Source organism: Dendropsophus ebraccatus, chromosome 12 (genome assembly GCF_027789765.1).
Source record: "Dendropsophus ebraccatus isolate aDenEbr1 chromosome 12, aDenEbr1.pat, whole genome shotgun sequence".
Lineage (NCBI taxonomy): Eukaryota > Metazoa > Chordata > Amphibia > Anura > Hylidae > Dendropsophus > Dendropsophus ebraccatus.
The window spans coordinates 58172161-58189925 of NC_091465.1; the positions used below are offsets into that span (position 1 = coordinate 58172161).

Consider the following 17765-nt stretch of genomic DNA (forward strand, 5'->3'; position numbering starts at 1 on the left):
TCAGAATAAGGCTGGTTTCAGAAAATAGATGAAAACTGGATGGAAAAACAAATGCATTTGTGTGCATCCGTTTTGATCCGTTTTCCCATTGACTGACTTCCATTATGCAAAAAATGGATCACAATACATCCGTTTTTTAAACATACACAAAAAGTAGTCTACCACATTTTTGTGTATGTTAACATAAGGACGCGTTTTGATCGATTTTTTTTATAATGGAAGTCAATGGAAAAACAGATCAAAACGAATGCACACAATTGCATCCACTTTTCCATCCATTTTTCGCAAAATGGCATGAAAAAAACGCATTGCAAAAATGTAGTGTAAACCCAGCCTAACTTTTAATTAATTTTTTTCAGCTTATTGTGGTGACTTATTGTCAAGTGATTGACAGCTCTTTCTATATGCATACACAGGTAGCTGTCGATCACTAAGCAGGACCACTCATTTGACTACTTAGCCCAGAATGAACCAAGATTTACATGAATAACTTACAAGTTATCCGGGAAGTTACCCCATAAAACTATATATCAAGCTGCTCAGCGCCTCCTGCTCTGTAATAAACTGATTGCAAATCTAACATCATTTTCTGTCATTTTCCAAAATAAAATTAAAAAAAGGGATGTAAGCAAGCCGCAATGTCAGTTATCAGTAAACTAAACCAGCAAAAACTGGGTCAGAGATGCTAAAAATAAATCCATTACAGGAGGCCTGGTCCCTTATTTGTTTTCTGAACCCAAATATGTTGTTTGGCCACTTAGTTGTGAGTATGTACTTGCAGCTTGTGTCAGGTTTGCATTTGAAGATTTCCTAATAAAAACCTTTAACATATGGGCATGCAGTAACATTAATCGGCCCATAGACTCCTGTTAAAGAAACATGTGTTGCGCTATTCCATATAGCAAAAAAAAAAAGAAGAAAAAGTAACCTTTCCATCTGGTAAATGAGAAATAGTGGGTAAGTTTGACATATTCACTGAGAACCTTACTGGTACAAACAGTAAGTAGACGATAGTAAAGGCACTCAAAAGAATGGTCTAACAGCACCATAGTAGGCAGGGTGTAGCACGCGAGTAGGGATGCATGTCAGTCTGCCAACAATCCAAGAGATTGGCTTCATATTCAATACAAGAACAGGTCCAATAGCATCTAATAGGTGAAAAAATCTTCAAGTTTGAGTGTCCAAGTACATAGCAACATTTCCACTGTTACCGGTCTTCCACCGGTATGACCAAGACCTGGAGAGGTTGAAATGTCACTATGAACTTGGACACTCAATAATTTTGAAGATTTTTCACCTGTTGGATCACTTGTTGCATTGAATGCCAAATGCTTGAGACAGTAGATTTATATTTTACACACACATTAAAAAAGATGAGCAATGAGCCCAGGGGAGTGAGTATCATCTCACCTTCTGTATGACAGCAGTTTGTAGTTAGATCTCAAACTCTTTTCACTCCATTTATCTCTTCTCTAGATGAAATTTACAGCAATGGGAAAGATCTCCGGCAGATATGTAACCCCTGATCTGTCCAGCCAGGGTCTGTCTTGGAAACTCAGTTCTGCTCTTCCCCTGGAATCCTTGACTCGGGTTACAGGGAGGATATATATAGCTGCTGACTCTCTGCACACTATCTCAAATTCCAGCCTTTCACGGTAATTAACCACTCATCTTCCAGACAGAGGCCCGCAAATAATTCAGCGTCAAATAATTCCCCCTATGACTTTAAGAAAATCGCTGTTGATTTGGCTTACATAGTCTTTCCCAACTTTACAGACCATACAATGGTCTTTTGGGTTATACCTACAGTGAATGGTTGGGGTTACTAGTCACTTACTTTCTTTTCTCATATTCCTACTAGATCTTGCATATTTCTTTAACAAACATTGAGACATGATTTGATGCTTAGAAATTTATCAGTATGGCTGGGTTTAAATAACATTTTAATATGTATATTGAAAAAGTTCCATGCTAAAAGTCTCCATATGGGCCCATTGTTGAATGGAGGGCAAAAGAGTGTGCTTTTGGCCTCTGCCTGGACCGTATAGAGTAGCATATAAGATTACACTATTCCGTCCAGTGTGAGCCAGTAAAAAAAAATCTGTTAAAATCCAAAAACTGCCTATGGGTGACAGATGCCACTGTGTCATCAATTCTAAACTTTTATTTATTACATATGCTGCTGCTGTTGTTGAGAAGCTAAAGGGAGGGGGCATTGCCCTGCAGCACAGTGGAAATACAGAAGTTATTACATTTATGCAAGGGACAGCTGCCCAAATTTTTTGGTGGTGAGAGATGAGAAGGAAGACTTGATTTACCTTTAAGGATCAATGCTGATCACCTTTAACTGGCAAACTGACTCAGACAATACGTACACAGCCCAGGCTTTTTCAACCTCCACTTCCTGGTCTATCTGTTACTAGAGACAAATGTCCCTTGATGACAGACAGTGGACAGCAGATAACAGAGAATTAAGACACTTAGTGGTCAAGACTTTAGAATTTTTTTGGTCAATAAAATGATTTTTGGTCATTTTTGGTCAATAAAATGATTTATAAATGTGTTAGGAATCACATTGAAAGGAAGTTTTTTTTAAACAACAGCCACAATTTACGTCAGAATTTTGTTTTTGCAGGGTTAGAAGTGTGATCACGATGTGTCAGTCTTTTAACACTTCATTAGCATGAAAGCTGTATGAAAGATATCTAATGATAGATGTGTTACATGTTTTATTGGTATTAAATAAGGTCCCACACTGGCACTACACCATGCTCCCTTGTCTTTGTTTATGGCTATGGAAGCTCATCACTCTTATATGGTAGCATACAATACAACGGTGCCTTGGATTACAAGAATAATTCGTTCCAGGACCGTACTTGTAATCCAGATCCACTCATAAATCAAATCACCCCAAAAATATTTTTTTATTCTGAATAACAGGTAAAACAAATGAAACAAACATTTTTAAACAGCTGAATATGTTATATTATGAATTACTGTACTGTACAGTATAGCATCAGCATGTGGAGTATAATGTATAGTATGTGCATACACCAGGAAAAACAGCAGCAGTTTGTAGATGCAGGATGGAGCTGCAGATCCCCATAATGCAGTAGTGTAGTACAACAGGCTAGAATAGAGGAGCAGGGCTGCTGCCAGAGGTCAGTGTGGTCACATGTAAGCAAAGGGGGGGGGGTGTTCAGCATGGACCAATCAGGAAGTGAAAATCACAGAGCTGTGCAGGAGGACAGTGACAGAAACTTTTCCATACAGCAGTGTGAATAGTTGAGTGTAAGTGCAAGCACATTATAGTAGCAGTGTGTATAGCTGAGTGTAAGTGCAGGCACATTATAGCAGGAGTGGAGATAATGGGAAACACAATGGCTGACAGAGACTGCAGGGTGCATGAAGGAATAAGAGAGACAGATGTGGACACATAAATGCAGCACTCTCTGTCTGGGGAGAGAGGGGTTACAGCTAGAGATTACCTCCACAATTCTGTCCCCTGATGGAAGCAACAGCCTGAACTGGATCTGCTATGATTTGGAAGGTGATGGAGATTTCCTGGGTCAGAGTACAGTTCTGTAGACCCCGCTATGCAGACCATGCTCCTCCCCCACTTGCCTTCCCACCCTGTACAGGGAGCTCTTAACCTCTTAAGGACATATGACGTACCGGTATGTCATATGTCCTCACTTGCACTTCAAAGCGGGGCCGCGCGGCGGCCCCGCTTTGAAGTGCCGCGAGTAGCCCGGGACCGCTGCTATTAGCGGGCACGGTCGGATCGCCGTGCCCGCTAATTAGCTAATCGGAGGCAGCTGTCAAAGTTGACAGCTGCTTCCCATTACCGGAGGCAACGTTTCCCTGGTGTCTAGTGGGGGAGATCGCTCCTCCGGGACCTTGTCCCGGAGGAGCGATCTCCGTTACTGATGCCGGCCGGGGACGCGTCCAAGATGGCGCTGTCCTTGGCTCGGCACTCGTTCGTTTTCGGCTGCAGCAGCCGAAAGCAAACGAGTGCCGATCTCATGGATCTCTGCAGCATATCTATGCTGCAGAGATCTCAATGAGAGATCACAGTGTATATACTAGAAGTCCCCTAGGGGGGCTTCTAGTATATGTGTAAAAAAAAAAAATAAAGTGTTGTTTATAGTAAAAAGCCCCCTCCCCTAATAAAAGTCTGAATCACCCCCCTTTTCCCAGGTTTTAAATAAAAGTAAACAAATAAATAAATAAATAAATAAACATGTTTGGTATCGCCGCATGCGTAATCGCCCGAACTATTAATTAATCACATTCGTGATCTCGTACGGTAAACGGCGTCAGCGCAAAAAAATCGCAAAGTGCAAAATTGCGCATTTTGGGTCGCATCAAATCCAGAAAAAATGTAATAAAAAGCGATCAAAAAGACGTATATGGGCAATCAAGGTACCGATAGAAAGATCACATCATGGCGCAAAAAATGACACCTCGCACAGCCCCATAGACCAAAGGATAAAAGCGCTATAAGCCTGGGAATGGAGCGATTTTAAGGAACGTATATTGGTTAACAACGGTTTGAATTTTTTACAGGCCATCAGATACAATATAAGTTATACATGTTATATATCGTTTTAATCGTAACAACTTGAGGAACATGAAAAACAAGTCAGTTTTACCCCAGGGCGAATGGCGTAAAAACACATTTCCCCCAAATAAAAGAAATGCGGTTTTTTTTTCAATTTCACCACACTTTGAATTTTTTTCTGGTTTCGCAGTGTACTTTATGCAAAAATTCAGCCTGTAATTGCAAAGTACAATTAGTGACGCAAAAAATAAGGGCTCATGTGGGTTTCTAGGTGGAAAAATGCAAGTGCTATGACCTTTTATGCACAAGGAGGAAAAACCGAAAACGTAAAAACGAAAATGGGCCATGTCCTTAAAGGGTTAAACCAAAGCAATGCTCTTAAACCAAGTTACAATTTTGAAAAGCTGGGAGCTCTTCTTGCAAAACGCTCTTAATCCAAGTTACACTGAAACCAAGGTACCACTATACATTTTAATAAATTAATCATGTTTTTAGTTCACCAATAAAACTCTTAAGGCGTAGGGGCACTCTTTCTGCTTTAAAGCAAGAGTTTTGTAGCAGGAGGGAAGTCCTGTTTAACAAGTATGCTGACAAGTTTCTGACTAGCAAGGCGCTGCTTCCACCAAGGATAAGGCCCAGCCACCTAGAATAGAGTGGTATGCAAAGAGCCTGTACTACACTGCACAGAGCTGTATAGCTCCTAATACAGTCACAAGACCTCTGTCTACTGCCATACAGGCTCCGTCAAGTGTTGTATATACAGAGCATTACTTCCCCCCAGAAGCAATGCTTCAAGGGGGATAAAGCTCCGTACATACCTTATATGATGAGACATGCAACAGTGTTTTATCAGATTACATGAAATTAAGCTTCCTCCATCTCATCGGGGGTTTTATTATTGCTTCATACAAAAAAGAACTGTAATACATCCATTTGCACAAGGCCTAAAATTCAGTTTGACTGTATAGTGCTTTCACTAATCCTGCTAGAAATACTGGGGGAATATGAAATACTGTAGCAGCTACATTGGTTGCCAACCAAATATAAATCTATGTAACATAAAGAGGTTTTTGAAAAGCATGATTTTTTCCTTTGTAAGGGCCGGTTCACACTGAGCAAACACGGCGCAATTTCCAGTGGAGCTCTCCGCCGCTGAATTCCGCCGTGCTCAGTGTGCTGCTGAATTTGGGCCTTATTGCCCAAAGATTTATCTTCATTTTTTTATTGCCACAGTCTAAGGCTATGTTCACACAACGTTTTTTTCAGGTCCGTTTAAAATGACGTCCGTTATTTTGAGTCTAAAATAACAGACCTTTTTTAAAGTCTGGCATCCCCGTGCAATGACGGGTGTTTGCACATTATTTTAGTTTGGGGTTACTAATTGCCCTTTGGTTGTGGGTTAATTAAAAAATCCATTGAATTTGATAGTAAAAACGGAGAAAGAACTGTGACAAAAGAAGAATTGTGTGTGAACAACTAATTAAAAACGTCCACTATTTGCAAAAATCGTCCGAAAATAATGTTCATGTTCATTATTTTCACGGCCGCGTCAAAAACGTCCGTTTTTCAATGTATTGTGTGCATAGGACGCCCGTCTTCCCATTGACTTTAATGCAATTGCATTGAAGTCAGTTAAATTGCTGCAAAAACTGACGTTTTTTTAAATAGCGAAATCGTGCGTTTTTTCTCCATTTTTTACGTTGTGTGAACATAGCCTAAGGGTGCCTTTACACAGCCAGATTTATCTGAGTTTTGAAGCCAAAGCCAAGAGCAGACTATAAACAGAGAACAGGTCATAAAGGAAAGACTGGATTTTTCTTCTTTTCAAATCCATTCTTGGCTTTGGCTTCAAAAATCTGTCAGATAAATCTGTGTAAAGGCACCCTTAGAACTATAACTTTTTATTGTTTTGTTGACATAGCCATATAATGGATTTTTTTTTTCAGGACAAATTGTTCAGGCAAATTTTTTTTTTTTGCACTTTCGTTTTTTTTCCTTCTCGTGTTGTAAAAGCCAACTCCTCTTCCCTATTTATCTACAGTCCTATATAAGATCTTTTTTTTGTGACATTAATTGTACTTTGTAATGACACTCTTCATTTTTCCATAAAATATACAGTGAAAAAAACAAAAATTAAGTTGTGAAATTAAAAAGATACCCAATTTATATCAATTTTATTTTATTACTAAAAATTTTATATTTAATAATTTTTTTTTAAATGTGCTTAAAATTGCTCTCTTCTCCAATAATTTTTGTTTTAATCATTTATTCCGTAGGGCTTTTTGAGGGCTACGTTTTTCTTTTTTATTGGTATCACGCTTGCATATATGTGACCTTTTTTTATCACATTTTATTCTTGTTTTTTTTCTGTGACCAAAAATCAGCAATTTGGCACTTTGGTGTTTTTTTTGTGCTATGCTATTTATGCTGTGAGATCAGAAATGTGATAATTTAATGGCCCGGGCAATTCCGCATTTGGCGATACAAAACATATTTATTATTTTGTTTACTTTTTTTTTTGAAAAATAGGAAATGGGTTGATTTAAAAAAAAAAATTTACACGCTTTTGTAGTCACTCTAGGAGACTTCTATGATCAATAACTTTTTCATATAACTTTTTCACCTCTATTGATCAATGATCAATAACTTTTTCACCTCTCTACTGCATTGATCTATTAGATCGTCACTCTATTGCTTCAGCCTGCTTGAAAGTGACTGAAGAAACCGCCAAACCGCAGCGGCTATCGGGGTCTCATGCTGTCCATACATTGGATCGGGATTATGGGAAACCTATCCAACTACTGCACCTCTGATGGCAGGTATTTTGAATGTTTAAACAGTTAAATAAGCCAGCAACAGAGATCATCCTGTGCCAGCTTTTAGCCACAGTCCTCAGCTGCTGATAGCGGCCAGGAGCCGCCGGGTATAGAGAGAGCTCCAGTTATGAGCTCTCTCTATATTTCCTTATTATTATTATTTTTATTATTATTATTATTATTTATTTCCTTAATGAGAGAAGGGCATACTGGTATGTCATGTGTCATTAAAGGTTTAAAAATAAAATTTGTATCACATTGTGAGACCTGTAACTTTTCTACTTTTTCTTGACAAAGCTTTATGAGTGCTTGTTTTTTTCCCGAAAAAACACCTTCACTACCCTAAATATGGTCTACCTCACTTTACATACAGGATGATTTACTGGGGGTTTCGTAGGTTAAACAAAACAGAAGCTTCAACAAGAATAAATGCTCATTGTCACATAATAAAATAAAAAAGGGGCAGAGCTACCTGTAACGCAACATTTTTAAAGCCCTGACTGCAGCATCACAGGCATGGAAATACTTACATTAAACAGAATTGAGACAGATTTTTTGGGGAGTAGTAGCAACTCTATGCACATTAAGGAATAGGAATACATCCGTTGGATAGATCTATTATTTTAGAACATCTGGTGATGTGCTGCCCCCACTGGAAATTAAGGCTCAGCATAGACTCTATACTGTCTATGCTGAGCTTCCATTTCCGGAGGGAACGCTACATCACCGGATGTTTTGAAATCGTGTTCGCTGCAGCTTTAGGAACATGGCTAAATATAATTTTATCCCGGACAACCCCTTCAAGGAATGTGCCCCTCAGACCTTGTGGGGATGTTACAACCATATCCATGTTGCTATCGCTGGACAACAAAACTTTCACACTTCTTATCTATGAATTGTTTATTGCCCCAACTGTTTACTCCTCATATCAATGGTTCTTCTTCATATCTCTTCTCTCTAATCCTTTGTAATTCTGGGTACAAATATTTGACATTTCAGTGTTTTAAACCGAGCCTGATAAAGAGACCAAGGTAATCTCAATAGTTTGCTATCTTTTATTATCTGTTCTCCAAGAAAAGGTATCCACTATTGAGGATTTTCAGTTTTCTTTCCCCAGAAAGCAGAAACTACCACATACTGTACTCTAAAATAAGGAATATTTCCTCCTATTGTTAGCCTTACTTCTCCTATCATGAGGTATGGAATTTATATGTACCTTACTTGAATGATTCATCCTTTAGTTTTCTTTAGTACATAATTCCAATCCATTAACCTGACCTAATTTACATATTACTAATGATGAATTACAGTAAATATAGCTAGGCGCAGAAGAGTAATAGAATCATATAAAAATTATTATCGATCAATATTAACCCCTTCTCAACGCACAATTTTTGGCAACAGTGTATTTGTTGTTTCCTAGGACCATAACTTATTTTTTTTACAACAGCATACTCTTATAAGGATTTTTTTTTTTCAATTACAATATTCAAATGGGTTGTCCGGCTAGGACCCTTTTTGCCAAATCCCGCACTGTTACCTGTACTCCGCTCCCTGTTGTGCAACTGCTTCCAAGTTCTGAGGCAAGATGTAGCAGGCCCGTTCAGCCACTCAGTGGCAGAGATGGGACAACGCTGCAGCTGATGATTGGCCAAGATGTCCTCCTATGTTGTGTCTCAGAACCAGGATAGAAACCGGAGCAGCAGATTACAGGCAACAGCGTGAGAGCCAGTAAGGTATTGTTAGTGTATGTTATTCTTTCACTCACCCCCTCTCCGGGTATTCTACAAAAAAGGGCCTTGCTGGACAACCCCTTTAATATACCAAGGTATTTAGGTACAGAGAAAAATGGAAAAAGTACCATGGGCCATTATGCTTTGGGTTTGGTTTTTATAGTTGACTGTGTTTTATACAGTATTTGTTAATTTTTACTACTTAAGCTGGGTTCACACTACGTATATTTCAGTCAGTATTGTGGTCCTCATATTGCAACCAAAACCAGGAGTGGATTGAATACACAGAAAGGCTCTGTTCACACAATGCTGAAATTGAGTGGATGGCTGAAATGGCAAATATTTGCTGGTATTTTAAAACAACGGCTGTTGTATTGAAATAATGGCCGTTACTGTTATATGGCGGCCATCCACTCAATTTCAACATTGTATGAACAGAGCCTGTGTTTTCAATCCACTCCTGGTTTTGGTTGCAATATGAGGACCACAATACTGACTGAAATATACGTAGTGTGAACCCAGCCTAAGTTTTAGTTTTTAATTGGCTCCATTTCTGTGACTTTTTTTATATTCAGAGTTTATTAAGGATTTTACAAATAAAACAATGATAACAAAAAATAGGGAAAGAAGGGGATTACAAAACATACACCATGCATCCAGGTAAGGTATACAAAGAAAGACAGAAAAGTAACATAATGTAGTAAAAATGCAAGGAAGACTCAATTCCGTAAGAGTTCTGGAGCAAAGCTGAATAACCAAGTCTCAATGGTACAGTAACAGTAATATGTAACAAAAAGGTGGCATCCACTGTCCCTACCCAATCAAAGTAAAGCCAACCCCCTAAATTTGCAAAGAATGAGTCAGGGAGTGCACTAAAGGGGGGGCTTAGGTGTCCTGAGAACGGTCGTTAAGAACGACCGCCAAGTCCTCCGTCCCCACAGGTTCTGAACGATCTGGGACACACATTAGTTTATATTCATCCATAGTAAGAATCTCAAACCAGCGAAACCAGGTGGCAGTGTGTTTTTTAGCCTGGCGGTGTGAGTCTGCCACTAACTCCTCCATTCTACAAATATTAGCCACCTCCGATAGCCAGCTACATATAGTAGGAGGCTGAGTAGACTTCCACAATCGGGGGATAACTGAGCGCGCGGCCATTAGGAGGAAACGTAGAAGGGATTTCTTTAAACGCCGCTCAGGCAGAGGTATTATTAAGAGAAGTAGAGGGGCAGAATCATGATCCAGATGGAAACCTGTCAGTTTATGAATGAAATCTATAACCTTACCCCAGAAGTCATAAATCGGTGGACATTTCCACTAAATGTGTATTATGGACCCTTTCTCCGTACCACATCGCCAACACAGCTTGGGGACAGAGGGATAAATTTTATGTAAAACAGTTGGTACCCTATACCATCTTGTCAGGGGCTTGTAGTTCGTCTCCTGCGTCTTGCAAGAGATGGTTGTCTTAAAGCACATAATCACGGACTTATCCCAATCCGATACAGGTATATCTCGTCCCAGTTCTCTATTCCATTTTACCATATAGTTCAATGGCGTGGAGTAAAGAGGTTCCAGCAACATAGAATAGAGAAGAGAAATCATCGGAGCGTTTTGCACGCAAAGTTGTTTAAAAGAAGTCAAGGATCTAGTTGGAGTTGGAGTTTATGAGCAACGAAAACGTGATGTAATTGCATATACTCCAAATATCTATTAGGAGAGCATAGGGAAACAGGAACTAGCTCCTCATAGGGTTTAAGATTACTGTCCGTGACTATGTCCGTGACTCCTTGTGTACGTGAGAAGCCTAAATAAACCGATGTCCCCATAGCCGGTGGGGATATTGGGTTGCCTAATACGAGAGAAAGTGGACCGTTGCTCATGAAAAGAGGCGTGGGGGCTATTGCGGCGCCTATGGACCTCAGCACCGGGGGAGTGTTCGAGTCCTGTAGACCCCCAGCGGGATATGTGGACAGCCATGGCCATGTGCTGAGTTCCTTTACTGAACTGTAGCGCTCCACCACAACCCATTGCTTAGAGGTCCGGGTAAGGAAGCAATCAAGTATCCTGGAATGGACAACAGCAAGGTAGTAGATCCGGAGCTCAGGCAGAGCAAGGCCACCATATGATTTCTTCCTGACCAGAACCTCCCTAGCAATACGTGGCTTTTTACCAGACCAGATAAAACCCGAAAAAAGTCTTGCTAGGGAGGAGAATAAGGATCTTGGGAGATGTGTCGGTATGGTCTGAAAGAGATACAAAAGTCTCGGAAGATGGTTCATTTTAAGAATGTTTATACGACCTAACCAAGAAAAATCCTTTTTCTCCAACTGTGCAATATCCGACAGGGACACATTCAGTGCAGTACATTTGTAGTGAGTGGGACCCATTTTAACCCCTGAAATGTTGACATTCTGCCTGACAGCATTAAGAAGGTGCTCCATGCAAAGTACATACAGCAAAGGGGAAAGAGGGCATCCCTGCCTGGTGCCATTAAAGATCCTCAGTGGTTGGGATAGCGAACCGTTGATCCTAATCTGAGCCTGTGGAGCCTTATACAGAGCCTCAATACGCGCACACATACCAGGGCCCAAACCAATTTGCCTTAATGCCATCAGAAATCCCCAATCCACCCGTTCAAAGACATTTTCTGCGTCGAGAGATAAAAGCATGAGCGGAATAGCCCGATTCTTAGCATAATGCATGGGCACCATTTCTGTGACTTTTTGATCTCTTTTTATCATTAATTTTTTGTTTCTTAGAGAAGATAACCAAAACCAGAAATGTTTTACTTTGTGTGGGATAAATAACAGGATGTTATAATTTTTCAGACTTTTTTGCGCAGCGGTTTTTGAGCCAAGCAAAGAGTGGATACGGCAGATCCATTACTTTCAAACCACTTAAGGTTTTGGCTCAAAAACTGCCATGTGTAAAACCAGCAATAAGCTACTGTATTAGAAATATGGCACTTTTACAGATTCACCCTCTGTGTGAGATGGGCTTAAATGATCATAAAACAATCACAAAAATGATTTCTGATGATTTATCTCTTCTTTAAACGCTGATAGTTATAAAAACCAAATAATTGCTTCAAAATCGTTAAACGATTGATTTGGCGAATAATCGCTCTATGTAAAAGGACCATTACTTCTGATCCTGGTAACTGAAGGCAGGTTTCAGCTGTAGTAACCAGAAAACACCTGCTGCAGGTTTCTATTGTGGGAATACCACTACGGCCAGTGATTGGATCAGTACAATTACAGTGATACACAACTTATATTTAGGGGGAGATTTATCAAGTCTGATATACCTGTACTATTTATTTAAATAAAGCTCCGCACCCTTGCACCCCATCAGACTTGCTAAGGGGCACATGGCAGGTGTAGAAATCTGTAGATTTCAGCCATGATTTACCCCTGCTGAAAGGTGTAAATCATTATAAATGAGACACAGGAGGCCTCCCCACCTTGCCACTCATCAGGTGAGCAGGGAGTATACCGGGGAAAAAGGCGTAGATTTTTGTACAAACCAGGGGGATATATATATCTGTTACCAGAGAGATAAGCCAGCGTCAGAGCTGTCTGGCTGCGTCTTACCCCTCCCTATAGAGAACACATGAGGTTTGACCATGTCAAATGTTCATGTGCATGGGGAAGCTGGGAGAGAAGACTGTCAGCCGAACAAACATTAAAGGAGAAGTCCGACGAAAATTTTTATCAAAGTATTGTATTGCCCCCCAAAAGTTATACAAATCACTGATATACACTTATTACGGGAAATACACATAAAGGGGGGCATTTATTAAGTCCGGCGTTTTTTACGCCGGACTTAAAAATGCCCCTGCAGCTCCGGCGCTACGGAGATTTATGTAGAGGCGGACTGCCTCTACATAAATCCCGTGCGCGTCGGTGCGCACCGCTGAAAACCTATACCAGCTGAGGACTTGAGTAGGTTTTCGGCGTATATTTGGGCGGAACGGATGGTAAATCGCCCACTACACGCCCCCTTTCCGCCCCCCTGGCATACTCGGCGGAAAGTGCCGATTTGCGAATATTTTATTCGCAGATCGGCCATTTGCGTATAAAAAAATACGCAAATCGACAATTTCCGCCGAAAATCATCCGTTCGCAGGATGATACATGTGGCCCAAACTGTTTTTTCCTGCACTTACTACTGCATCAAGGCTTCACTTCCTGGATAAAATGGTGATGTCACGACCCGACTCCCAGAGCTGTGCAGGCTGTGGCTGCTGGAGAGGATGATGGCTGGGGAAGTGAAGCTATGATGCAGTAGTAAGTGCAGGGAAAAACACTTGTGCATTGTGTACTATGTGCATTTCCCGTAATAACTGTATATTGGTGATCTGCATAACTTTAGGGGGGCAATACAATACTTCAATAAACATTTTCGCCGGACTTCTCCTTTAAGCCAACAGTTATTGAACATGTATGGTCACCTCTGGGTTTGATGAAAAAAACTCTTTACATAGTTAGTAAGGTTGAACCAAGAAAGTTAATCACTATTGTGGTTTAGGAATTTACACTGCAAAATGACCATAAAAATATCAAATCCTGAAGATTAGCCACCATTAAGTCTCCAAACAATGTCAGAGTTTCTCAGAATTGTGCCACGTTGAACAGCAGTTACCTCATTCATTCTAATACAACAAGGTGAATAATAAAGTCATGAAGTATTTTCTTGACACTGAGGAATAACATGTATTAGACAAAATGTTCATGTATTGAAAGCATTAAGCTCCCAAAAATGTTTTTACAGTAACAGCTGTAGAACAGATATGTAACAGAAAACATTACATAAGACTGAACCTCAGCTCTGAGTCAGACAATGAATGATTAATTCCTGTGCATGGAGAACAGGTAGTACAGTACAGCTGTCTACTGCAACAGCACTGCTCACCTTGTTAGCTAAGGGTGATGCTTCTTTTATTGGATAAGGCGAAATGCACATAACATTTCCACTCTACCAACAGCCATATCAATCATATCAATATCAGATGTTTTTATATAAATGTTTTTTTTATTACAAAACAAAAAAAATTATATAATGTTAAACTCTCATTGTAAAACAATATAATGTTAAACCCTCATCTCCATCTCCCACTGACCCCAAGACATGATAATGTTTTAAGACGACCACCTTTCCCAGCTATGATCTCATAGTGTGACCATGTGACCTTTTCGTTAAAAACTGATTTTGTTATAGAAATGTATTTCATTGTTTTCAGTGGAAAATTGGTCATACTTTTAATGGCTGTTAAATTAAATAGCATGCTCTTTATTTTTGGTAAAAATAAATGGCAAAAATAATAGAAATTGTCTGTAAACCTTAAAAAAATTGGCTGTAACAAGAAAGAAGAAGGCCAATTATTATTAGCCGACTTCTTTCTTATAGTTGAAAATATCAGCTGAAAACAGTGTTTGAACATGGCCTAAGACAATAAGGGTATGTTCACACTGAGTAAAACAGGCAGAATTCTGCAGCAGAGAGTTTTTGCCTGTCTCAGTGTCCCATAGCCCGTCTATGGGAGAGTGTGCGCTCCTCCGCAGCCGCCGCTCTCCGCTCACAGAAGTGACATGTCACAGTGTCCCGCTGTGAGTGAATTCCGCCGTATTTGCTCAGTGTGAACATACCCTTAGAGGCAATGAACAATGACTATTAATGATTGGTTACAAGTACCCAAAACTCACTGATGTGTGTGGGCAGCTTAGGAGAAGAGCTACTGCAGCACACATTGCTATAAAGTTAAAGGAAAAGTCCGTCAAGTTAAAACACTTGTCAGCCAGCAGAGGCAGGGAGAAACATAATAAAGAATCACTGCTTACCTCTCCTTGTGCCTATGCAGCACTGTCTTACCGCTCCAGGACTCCCATGGGCTCCGGGATCTCCTTTGGCTGCTCAGCCAGTAAGTGACTGCAGTCACTGATTGGCTGATGGGGCAATCCATCAGCCAGGTTGGGTATTTTGGGTCCCGGAGCCTATGACATGGCGCCTGGGAGCAAGGGGAGAGGTATGAAGTGATTATTATGTTCCCCTCTGCCCCTGCCACCTGACAAATTTTTTAAATCGCAGGACTTCTCCTTTGAAGGAGAAATCTGGCTATTTTGATCAGGAGTATGAACTCTCCCCGGGCCTGCGTCGAGCGGCGGGGCCGGCCTCGGGGATCTTCGGCGATGACATGTCAGAACCCAGCTAATGGACTGGCCGCTCAGCTAGTCAGTGACTGATGTGGGACGCTGTCACTGATTGGCTGACCAGCCAGTCCATCAGCCAGGACAGACCTTTTTGTGACAACTTGGGGGAAAATGCCTTCTGGCAGAGGTCCCGAGGCATGGGGAGAGGTAAGTTCATACTCCTAATCAAAATTCTCCCTGCCCCTGACCCTGCCGGCTGCCAGATTTTAAAAACGTCTCCTTTAATGTTGGTTATGATAGTGTTAGAAAACACAGTGTATCACAGTTTTGGAACAGATAAGAGTGCTAACACTGCCCCCTGTCCTCTGCTGAAAGCAACTACAATGGATATGAAAGTATCATAACAAGTCCATGGAGCAATAAAAGAAAGTGGCTTGATCTAAGAAATAGTGTTTTTTTATAGATTTCTGGTGTCTGTTCCTTTCTAAGGTAAGAGATGGCACCTAGATGCATGTTGACAGAGACAGTATGATCAGTAATAGCTCCGAAGTTAAACTGTAACAAGGTTCATGATGTGACAATTATTATTCAGTGAGTCACGGATCACTCACCAGCATTATGTTACTTTCATTGTTGCTAATGGTTTCTCAATGTACATTGCAATGTACTTGCATTGTACTTTGTAGAAAGGGGACTCTGTTCATAGTGGCTTCTCAATGAATCTAGTAGTCCTTAGACTTCAACTTGTATATGGACCCTTAACAGGTAGCTCCAGGGTTGTTTTCTTCCAATAAATGATTGTTTTCTATAGTCTGTGGAAGCAAGCAGTTAGTTTGTTTATATGGATCCTGCTTATCATATAGTAAATACTAGAGAAGTCAGGGTTCTGGCAGTCAGCGTTTGAAAAGATTTACACATTTTGCTAAATCCTTCTGTTGATCAAGGAACAATAGATTACACAGGTCAACAACAACAAAAAAAATTTACTGGTGTTCAAAATATTTTAATGATTTTGGGGTATTTTTGGGGTGCTGATTCTGAATATGCTATCAGTTTTGCCAGATTGGCTCAAGTTTTTTTTCATGTCTTGTTCATTTTTGAAGATTACTTTCTAAAACTAGTTAAAATAAACTAAAATCAACATTTACTTTGTAAAATTTATTGTATTCATGCCAATAGCAATAAAGTTAATGCGTGTGCAGCAAATTACTTCTTTTTTTTTTTACACATTTCACGAAAATTCTCAAAAACTTGAGCCAATCTGGCAAAACTGATGACATATTCAGAATCAGCACCCCAAAGTTACCCTAAATTCGTTGAAATATCTTTGGCCCCAAAAATGCTGTTGACCTGTGTTATTATTGAATAAAGCCCCTGATTTGAGTGGGACATGCAGACTATGTAATGCGTATGGTGATCTCTTAAGAAGGATTAGACAGTTGAATGTTACCATAACCGCCCCCCTGAAGAACCTGGCAGGGGCTTTACACATTTTTCTGTGTAAGACTATCTATGTCATAAAAATGAAAGTCTGTCTGTCTGTCTATCTGTCCGTTTGTCCTCTATAAACTTCCAAACGCCTGAACCGCTTGACCCCAAATTTGGCAGGAAGATACATTGGATGTCTGGGAAGTTTAGAGTGAAGGTCCCGTCCCCACCAGATGTACAGGAGGAAAGGGGGAGGGGGAAGCACGCCCCATAGAAATGAAAGGGAAAATCTCCACACTGCACACACAGGTGATATTATTAGCACTGCAGCTCCCCAACAGAAATGGCAGTTGGAAGCCTTAGCAACCAATAGGATTACTACTTTCATTTTTAAAGGGAGCTAGAATCTGATTGGTTGCTAGGGCCAGCTGCCTGAGAACAGATCCACAGAAATATATAGTAGTCCCCCTACTCCAGTGTTTCTCAACTCCAGTCCTCAAGACCCACCAACAGGTCATGTTTTGAGGATTTCACAGGTTATATAATTATAGTCAGTGCACCAGTAACTACAACAGCTTTTTGGTGTAACTGCCACAGCTGTTTGTTGTATGGGATATCCGCAAAACATGACCTGTTGGTGGTTCTTGAGGAATGGAATTGAGACACACTGACCTACTCCAACTATACAGTACAGATATACAGGACACTACTGGTATACAGGACCCCAAAACTAAACAGAACCGACTAAACACTACAGGTATACAGAACACTATGACTATACAGTACAGGTATACAGGAACCTCAAACTATACCCTACAGGTATACAGGACTTCCACTAACTATATACTACAGGTATACAAGACCCCCCTAACTAGTTTACAGGTATACAGACCCCCAAAACTATACACTACAGGTAAACAGGACCCCCAAACTATACACTACAGGTATACAGGACCCCCAAACAGGTATACAGGACACCCCATCAACTTTATAGTACAGGTATACAGGACCCCCAAACTATATAGTACAGGTATACAGGACCCCCAAAACTATACACTACAGGTATACAGGA

General features: G+C 40.3%; 1 protein-coding gene across 1 annotated transcript in view; it reads right to left on the bottom strand.

The window, feature by feature from the left end:
• The window catches only part of USP2 (ubiquitin specific peptidase 2), a 97874-nt gene extending 96356 nt beyond the window's left edge, over positions 1-1518 (bottom strand). The window contains exon 1 of the mRNA XM_069947808.1: positions 1411-1518. The gene's annotated coding sequence lies outside the window, so the exon portion shown is untranslated. The remainder of the gene's footprint in view (positions 1-1410) is intronic.
• Between the last annotated feature and the right edge of the window lie 16247 nt (positions 1519-17765).